Source organism: Otolemur garnettii, unplaced genomic scaffold (assembly GCF_000181295.1).
Source record: "Otolemur garnettii isolate 467f Iridium unplaced genomic scaffold, OtoGar3 scaffold00060, whole genome shotgun sequence".
In the NCBI taxonomy this organism is placed as follows: domain Eukaryota; kingdom Metazoa; phylum Chordata; class Mammalia; order Primates; family Galagidae; genus Otolemur; species Otolemur garnettii.
In genome coordinates this window covers 6,628,827-6,638,731 of record NW_003852455.1, presented here as the reverse complement: position 1 = coordinate 6,638,731, position 9,905 = coordinate 6,628,827, and positions in this window count along the sequence as shown.

Sequence of the window (9,905 nt, the reverse complement as noted above, 5' to 3'; positions counted from 1 at the left end):
CCAATGAAACAGCCATAGTCCAGATGAGAGACTGTGGGTACTGGACTAGAAACCCAGTGACTAGTCAAAAGCTCCAATGAAACAGCCATAGTCCAAATGGGACACTATGGGGATTGGACTAATGTCCAGTTGAGAAGTGAGATATGATGCATATTCTAAACCATAACTAATAGGATTTGATAATGGATTGGATGTGGTGTATGAAGGAAAAGAATGTAGTCACGGGTCTCTTCAAAGCTTTGGGCCAGAGGCTGAATACAGAGATGCAGTTGAACTAAGAAAGGAGAGATCTCAGGGTTTTGTTTTGTTTGCTTTTTTTGTGGTATAAAAGGGGTGGAGACAGGAAGGACCAAGGGAGAAGGGACGGTAACAATAGCTTAGTTTTGCCCATGTTTAGTTAGAGATTCCACTAGACATCCTGGAGGTGATGTGGAGCAAGTAGCTGTACCATCAAGCTGAGTTTAGGGAAGAAACTACGTCTGGTGTTTTAAACACAGGGAGGTTTCAGAAGGGTTTCAGTTGACAGGAAGTGACAGAAAATCAGGAAGGAGAAGCCCAAGTCGTCTGCCCGTGATTCTGACAGCTGCTTCCTGTGGAATTTACCCTGGTCTAGGTGGTTCTCAGCCAGGGCACTTTGTTTTTAACTGGAAATGCCTCCCTCTAAACTAAAATTATAAACAGTTCAGATTTTAACTGTGTCCAATTATCTTGACAGGCAAAGTGCTGGCCTAATAGCTCCATCAGAATAGATACTCAGTTCAATTTTCAAAATGTTTTTAATTCATTTAAGTTGCTAGTCTCAAATAAAGGGTCACAGAACCCTATCTGTAGCTGACTGCCGAAGGCACTTAATTTATAACGTTGGCTAAATGAGAGGCTGATTGACATAGAAGGAAAATGTATTAATAGTTAATACATTAATAATATTAATAGTTGTGTGGTATGAAATTTCAATATTGGACGTAAATTAACTCAATTTTTAAGTTTTCTCGAAAATGCATGCCTTTAACTTATTTTCATTTAAATAAAGTTCAAAAAGCCATTAATAATACAGACACGTTTCGACACACCTTGTTTAAGCAATTAATAAAATAAACCTTAAGAGTTTAAAAATAACATTTTTAAGTAAACGATTGGTACCTTTAATAAACATTTCTTTTATCTCTTCATTTAAAAACAATTCCATCTGAAGCATGACATTTTGATTTTTAAAAATTTTTAATTATTATGTTTGCCTAATATTTGTATATGTTCACAAGGTACATGTGATATTGCGTACTGAATGGGAAAAAAACTGCAAGCTTTTCCTCTAAGATCTGGAAAAAGACAAGCTTGCCCACTTTCAGCGCTGTTGTTCAACACAGTACTGCAAGTTCCAGCGAGAGCAATCAGACAAGAGAAAGAAATAAAGGTGACAAAGTGGGGAAAGAACAGCATTTTTTTTACCTTAATCTTGTTCTAAGGATCATACAATAGATTCTGGCAGATTCAGGCTTTATTTGCCTTGTTCCTACTGTATTAAATACTTTAATATAAACTATAAACTGCATTGCCTATAAAAATCAAATTAAATCGAGTTTTGAAAATGCCTTCAAAACTCAATAAGGAAGTAATGAATATGAGGATTGAAAGAAAGTCTATTACAAATTTTATGTTTTCTCTTCTCTAGGAAACTTGTGGAGACGAGAGTTTTTCTAACTTTCTTTTAATCATCTCCTAACATATAATCTACTGAAAATGGGAATCCAATAAAGGGATTATTTCATGGTTTGAAAGTTATAAAAACTAGGAAAATTCCCCTGTAAACATTTACAGTACTATAAACAAAACACAACTGTGCTCATATTAGAGTGTATAAGGGACCAGTTGCCTACTGTGTGCCAAGTAGTGACCAAGACTTCTTTTTCTGATTCTCTGACGGTCTCAGGGGAGCTTATGGAGGTTGTCAGGTACCTAATAACACACAGAAACAATGACTGGGTTACATCAATTAGACTATAAGAATTTATAATATTTATGACCTGCAATAAACCCAAAGAAAAAAGAGTGATTGTTACACATTTCAGAGGGAAAAAAAAGTCTTTATAAAAGCAATTTTTCTTTCCCTAATAAACCTATAGCTTAGGTTAGACTGAGAGGATTAACACTAATATTTTCCTTGGGGGATTTTTTTCTTCTTTTTTATGAGCTGGACTCCCGCATGGTGAGGTAGCAGTTTATATTTAAAAAGATTAAACAGCACAAAAACTTCATCTCAACCTACTTAATTTCCTAGGATTCCTGGCTAAAATACTAATCTGTTTTGCAAATGTGCAACCTGAGATCATGGGAGAGTTGGAATCTATTTATGCAGCCGAGTAAGCAAGACAGTGGGGAAATATCAGCACTTGAACTTAGAAGATGCACACTTGAATCTTAGTTCCATTAATTTTGTGAACTTGGGCAGAACTCCTTCCTTATCTGGCTCTCAATTTACTTATTTGTACAACAGGAGGTTGGTGATTCTATAAGGCAGAACTCTTTCAGAAGTAAAGGACAGAAGTGTAAGTCAAAATGCATTAAGAAAACAAAGAGTCTGTATGTGCACATAGCTACAAACTCTAGGGTTGTGATTAGCTGTAGATATGGTTGGATCAAGGAGCATGAATTAGTAATCGGGCCTTGTTCCTTTCTGTCCTGTGGTTCTCCTTTCCTCAGAGAGTTTGCTTCATGTCATTTGGGGGCCTTTTCATCTTTCAGAGAGTTTTTTTCTCTAATAGTGATAATAAATATTGAATGGAATCTCCTTGATCCAACTTGAATCATATATTCTGCCTCCCACTCATCACTATTAATTAGTTTATTAATCTATTTAATAATTATTATTTGAGCTCTATTATGTGGTGGGCACTGTTCTAGACATCGGTGATACAATGATGAACAGAAACTTAATTGTAAACACAAAAAGTTGCTGCCTTTATAAAGCATTTATTCTGATGGGACAGTTAGGAAATATAATAATACATGAATAAAAACGTAGTATTCTGTTATTCTTGTCATGTTACAAAGAAAAACAAAGTTAGGGGAAGTGACAGGAGAGTCATGGGGGGCTACTTTACAGAGGGTTACTGGATAAGTCTTTTGATCCAGAAGATTCTTCCAGGAGAAAGGTGATGTTAGGAGAAGCTTAAGACCATTATTGTATCTCAAGTATCACAAGGAGACTGGACTGGCCTGAGCAAAACGGTCTAGGAGGGCAGTGTTAAAGCATCAGGATGGGAAAACAGCTAGTGTCAGATGTTATTTTCAGTGAGATGGAGATCCAGGAGGATTGTAAATGGTAAAGCAACAAGAGAATTATCTAACTTATGTCTTCAAGGGATCAATCCGGCTGCTATATGGAGAATAGGCTACAGGACACACAATTTGAAATATAGGAATCAGCGAGAGGTTATTCTGGTCTCCTAGGTGAGAGATAACTGTGGCTTAGATTACAGAGCAGGTGGAGAAAAACAGTCAGTTTCAGGATGAATCTTGAATGCAGAGTTGAAATGGTTTGCAGATGGATTAAATATAGTCCTTCAGGAGGAAGTCTGGGAGTCATAAGGCAGGAAGAATTCTTCAGACACACCAGTATTCTTAGAGACGAAATGAAGGTGCCAAAGTTGGACATGCTTGGTGAGGGGAGTCTTGACTTTTTCCTCTCTCTTCTGAACTTGTATTAATAAAGATAATAGGAAGAAGACTTGGTTAGAGAAAGTGTAGGGAATCCTTGTTTTCACCTGTTTTGAAGGGCTATTGTGACAGAAGGAAAAACACTGCTGCATGTAACTCCAGAAGGCGTGATGAGAGTTGACCAGTCCAAGCTGTAAGAAGACTGACTTTGACTTAGCCAAGAGATGACTTTTTCAGAGAGAGAGCTGATAATACAGTCCTGGGAAGGCCTGCCTTGTCAGGCAGCACTTCTCATCTTTTATTTATTGGGATTGCTCCAGGAGTCTCTTATCTTGATGAACAAATACCAGGGATACTTGCTTCCTGCTCTGGGAGGTGGGTAGATTCAAAGTTCTTAGACTTTCTTCTAATCAGAGTTTCTATAGCTTCCTTAAACTCCCAGGGTCAGTGTATTTAAGAGTCTGGCTGGAGACACACACTTCAGTTGCTTTATTTTTTTATTTGAAAAGAACTTCAGCATACAAAGGAAAGGTAATTCTTGAAGCCCTGTGGAAAAGTTTTGATGCTCAAGTGACATAACGCCCTGTGCCATTAAGATTACTTAGAGAAAATAGTAACTAAAAACCAATACTAAAAAGAGTCTAATGATTTTTATGGTGAGATTGTGCTGTATTTCACAATCTATGCCATTAATATTCTCTCCTAGTTTTCAATGTCTGTTCATTTAACACTTAACAAATTGTCAGGAGACTCATTGTGTGACTATCATCTGTCTGAGTAAAGAGGCTTTTTACATTTGAACTTTTGATTAATGAACTCCATTTCTCAATAACTGAAGCCCACATAATGGGTAGGAAGGGGTTGCATATATCATATCTTTTTACTAATTCTCACAAAAGTTATTTTAATCTTTGTAGATAGCAAATCACTCACCCAAATTTCTTAAACTGAAATCTGAACTTTTGAGTTTGCTTGATCTCTGTTACATGTTCTCTTTCACCTTTGCTTGAAGATGCTGGGTCGCTTTCCACAACTGACATGTTGCCTTCACTTGATTTTTGAACCCCAATCTCTGCAGACCCTGCTGTCTGCAGTGAATACCTTTCTCTCCTTTGTCCTGCTAGATTCTTCCCTCTCTCTCAGCCTTCTCAGATTCCCTGAGGCTATCAATGGCTCCATTTCTGAGCTCCCCTTAGCACCTACACTTTGACCTCAATGCTAAACAGTATTATAATCCATTCTTGCGTAAGTTTCTTAAACGTATATATTTCAAGCTAACGCTGCTGAATTGTGATGAAGCAACGTTTTCAATTTTACTGGGTATTTTGAACTTGATTCTCTTTAGTGGTTTATCAATTTACATTTGTAAATGAGAATGAGAACACATGTCTTCATGGTCTAGCCAATGCTTGGTACAACGGAAAGGTATTCTTGAAGCCTTATGAAAATGCTCTTGGTATTTTAAGATTTTTATCAATCTGAAGAAGAAGAAATGAATTCTTTTTGGTTTCCCTTGATTATTAATGGCCATTCAAGGTTCTTTTCAAATACTTGCTTTGCATCCTATTTGATTTATATTTATGTCTGTCCCAGAATTTATAGTACTGGGGTTGTGTATGACCTTTTGAGCTGTACACTGGATGGCCTCCAGGGGACATCCTTCCCCTAGACCACAATGAGAATGGAGGTGGCCCTGAGGCGCAGGCTACGTGTTTCTCATCTCTCTACACCAGTTCTGTGTGGATGAGGACGTGGCATTAGTAAACACTAAGTAAGTGTTGCATCGAAGAGCAAGTTTCAGTGACAACCGTTCAGTAAAATTGCTTTACTTTCAACATTTCATGGAAAACTAAAATAGTAAAGTGGTTGCATCTAGACATTATTTTTCTTGTATTTTCTTTTACTGTTTCTTTTTAAATCACATTATCAGAAAGCATGCTTAATTCTGTACACGGGACTCTCCATGCTGAGCCCATATATTGTTCTGAAACTCATCCATGAGGCGGGATGATATCTGCTATTGGGGAAAGGACTCCATCAACAGTGTGCTTGAACTTGTCAAGATAAAGGCTTTCATTTTACAAATAAATAAGTAAACAAATACCCAAATAGGTCCTTACATTTGTGTAGCATTTTTGTTTAAAAAGGGACATTTACATATGTCATTTGACTTCCACCAAAAACATGTAAGTTGAGACAGTTAAGATGCAATTCTCCTCCCTTCTTGTGTCCCTCCACAGGTGTCAGATCAAGCTGTGTTGGCCAACTACAGCCCCTGGGCCAAATCTGGTCCATGGCCTTCTTTGTATAGCTCACATGCTGAGAGCTCACATGGTTTTTACATTTTAAAGAGTTGTAAAAACAAACAAACAAGACCAAATAAGAATATGTCACACACAGTGGCCCACAAAGCCTGAAATATTTACCATTTGGCCATTTACAGAAAAAGTTTGCCAGCCTCTGGTGAAGGCCTTTCCCATCTACTCCTGCTTCCCCCCAACCCCCCAGCCCCATTTTCTTTCACAGACTTGAGCAATCTATCTCTTACAGTCCTAATTTTGTCTTGGCATCCTGCTTCACAGACTACCTAACCTGACACTCTGGGCTCTTGTTACATTAAATTATTAAAATGCTATTATTAAAAGGCAGAGCTAATAAGGGGTAAAATCAGAATCGGAATCCAGGGCAGGCCTATGATTTCTCTGGTGATACTCTTAAGAAAAACTAAACAAAATAAAAGATTTCAAAGACAGTAAAAGATAGAGTCAATAATGGGCAAAACGGATTTGTTTTTTGGCTCTTACGAAACTTTTAGCCTAGCTACAATTTAAATGCCCATGATGGGGGTGTAAGTTCAACTAGATGAGTCCCATTAAGCTGATGTTTAGTTACTCTTTTTTCTTTAATCTTCTTCATTCTAGTTCTCCCTTGATTTTTTTTTTGCACTGCCTACTGGACATTTCTAATTGAATTTACATGTATAAGGGGCATCTTAAATGTAACACATCCAAAATGAAACTTTTTCTCTTCCAAACATGCTTTCTTTTTATTTATTTACATTTATAAATCATGACTATGTACATTAATGCATTTATGGGGTACAATATGCTTACATTGAACTGATTAACATAACCATCACCTCGCTTGCTTATTTGTTGTGGTAAGACATTTATACTCTATTCTTAATAGTTTTGAAGTGTCCCATTGTATTATGCACCTTAGATGAGGTCCCACCAATGACCGTCCCTCCTCCTGGTCTCCCCTCTTCCCTCCCCCCTCCTTCTCTTCCTGTCTGCCCTCTGTTGGCTTTTGGCAGCTCTATCTCACCAATTTCTCATGCCAAAAATTTTGGAACCATCTTTGAAGGTTCTCTTACTCACATACCTCACATCCAGTCAATCAGCAAAACCTGTTGGCTCCGTGTTAAAATAATACCCATTTTAACTCATTGCTATCACTGAACCATCTCTAGCCTGGATTATTGTGGTAATCTTGTATCTGAACCCACCATTTCTCTCCTTTTCCTCTTATAATCTATTTTCAGTGCAACAAGTAGAATGATTTTCTTACATCTCAATTTAGACCTGTGGTTCCTCTGCTCCAAACTTAACAATATCTTTCCTCTTTACTCAAAGGAAAAGATGAAACACTTACAATGGTCAGTCATGCCCTATGTATTTAGGAGTCACATTCCCTTTAAGCCTTCCTCTCACATTGTCATCTTCCATGCTCGATTCATTCCAGTGACACTGGCCTCTTTACTCTTTGTTGAATATTTTATACATGGTTCCACCTTAGTATTCTTGCAGGTGCTATTTCTGGAATGTTCTTTACCACCATGTAACCATTTGATTTGCTTCTTCATCTCAAGCTATTGCTTAAATACTCACTAATTGAGGATTTCCCTTACTACATTGTTTTAAATTTTTACCCTCCTTTGACTTTCTCAATATCCCTTTACTGCTTTTGTTTTATATATGCGGTTTACCTCTATCACTGCCTAATATATGTGTATTGTGCAGTATATTTAGCAAATTTATTTTGTTCATTGTTTGTAATTTCTATCTAGGATGTAAATTGCTAGAAGGAGGAGATTTTTATCTATGTGTTTTATTCGCGGCTGATGGGTTGTACAACTCCAGGGACACCACTTTCACTGGAGGAATGTTAGATTATTAAAATTATTGCCTGAATGAATATTTATAAAGTCTATGTGGTGCCAGTGCATCATCACATACTTAAATGGAAAATAAGCAGAAATAAAGATTATTTGTGTAACATGATGGTATGTAAAAAATAAAACAGTAAGAATAACCCCCAAAGGCTATTTTTGGAAAAAAAAAAAAGAAAGTTAGAAAAGATTCTATCAAATTACTCAAACGCTTTGCTATCAGGTAATATGATTATTATGGCCCTTAAAATAATTACTTCTACTTTCCTATGTTTTCCTACTTTCTTCACTAAGGCTCGATTTTATTATTAGGAAAAATAAATATTGTGGCAGAAAAATAAAGAAAATCTCTTCTCTTCATGTACTGGAGCTTGTGTGTCTTTTTAGGATTTCACTGTTTCAGGGAATATTCACTGATATTTCTTGCCCTTGATCTAGACATCTGCTTGACTCAGACCATTTACAATAGACTGTTGGAATTTTTATAGGAGTCAAGAAGCAGTGTAGATAGTTAGAAAAACACAGCATTAATGGAAACATGAAACCAAGTTGACAAAAACAATTAAAGAAATAAGTGCAAGCCCCTTTGGGGTGACAGTGTGCTGTAGTCCAGGTCAACTCAGTTCAGAAACATCAGTCCAGTTTCAAACTCTAGCTCCCCCTAACTGATGTATTGATGTGTGTGTGTACATGTGTTTTCTTACTTTTTCTTTTTCTATTGAGGGGGAGCAGATCAAAGGAATAAATAAACAAATGATAAAAACCAGTGAACTGAAATCACGGAGATGCTGTTCAATTATAAATAAATGAAAGGTGGTCAAGGTTTAGGTAAGGTCTCTCTTGAAAATTTCATATAGAAAACAAAAATAACTCGGGTTTCACTTTCTGTACAATCACTTATCCTCTTGGGCTCATCACTTGTTAAACAGAAGGCTATTCTTTAGAAGAGTATTTGTTTTGTATTAATGACTATTCTTGGAAGTAAATTAAAAATAATAGAGATTAATGAGAAAGGAGGTCATTGGCCAAAGAAATGTGACAAAACCTTTCAAAGACCACTTCCCTTTCACTCTTCCTCTTCCCCACTAAACACAAACAAAAGTCCCAAACCCAAAACCAGAAAATAAAACAGCAACATTAGAGAAAAGGTGAGTAGACAGCCATGTAATCTATTAAGTGCCTGGATCTGTGTTTACTCAGAAAATATTTGGGGCAGGTTTTGGTCCTGAGAGCTGACATAGCCCAGAAGTTTGTAATTGAAATTTCTTTAAGACCACATGTTGTAAATCTTCTGGGGAGCTCACGCTAGGTCCCTCTTCTCAGAGGTTCTGATTCTCCTCATTTGGGGTAGAGCTTTAAAAGCTCTCATGTGATTTTAACATGCTGTTATGGCTAAGAACCACTGCATGGATCTAAGGCCTTCATTTGTCAAATGAAGAAACAGTGGGTGGAGGTCTCCACAGTGCACATGGCTCAGGACCAGTGCTAGATTCCAAGTTCATGTCTCTTTGCATCTAACATTCTTCATGCTGCTCAGGCCCAGGACAGGATCTTACTCATTTCACACTGTCTGCATTCAGTGAGGCTGAGCCTATGTTACATATTCAGTAAATATCAATTTAATAAATTCATATCTAATTTCCAGTTACCAATACAGGCAATAGGGATAAAAAACTGTCAATGGAAACCAAGTATGCAAAATGCCAGGAGGGTTACCCGAGTTCAGCAGTGAGAACATCCCTGACTGCCTGTTTTAAGGACTCAACAAGCTGTCCTCATGTAGGTCTAGAACCTGCAATGACTTCTGTAAGATTTTACATGTTACCGGCTACAATGAAGTGATTTTAGGGCATGCTGAAGGTAAGTAGGGTGTGTGGGATGGGGTAGGAAAGGAATGTAGAAATCTACCCCTGCAGAAAAGAAGAGAATATCTGCACCCAGATCATACTAGGATCCTAGTGGGCTAAAACACGTGGGAGTGGGGGCCGAGTAGCACTTTCTCGTGATCTGGGCACACACACAATGTGCTGAATGAGGGGAGGAAAAATGAATTGGTTTGCAAGACAGTGGCATTCAGATG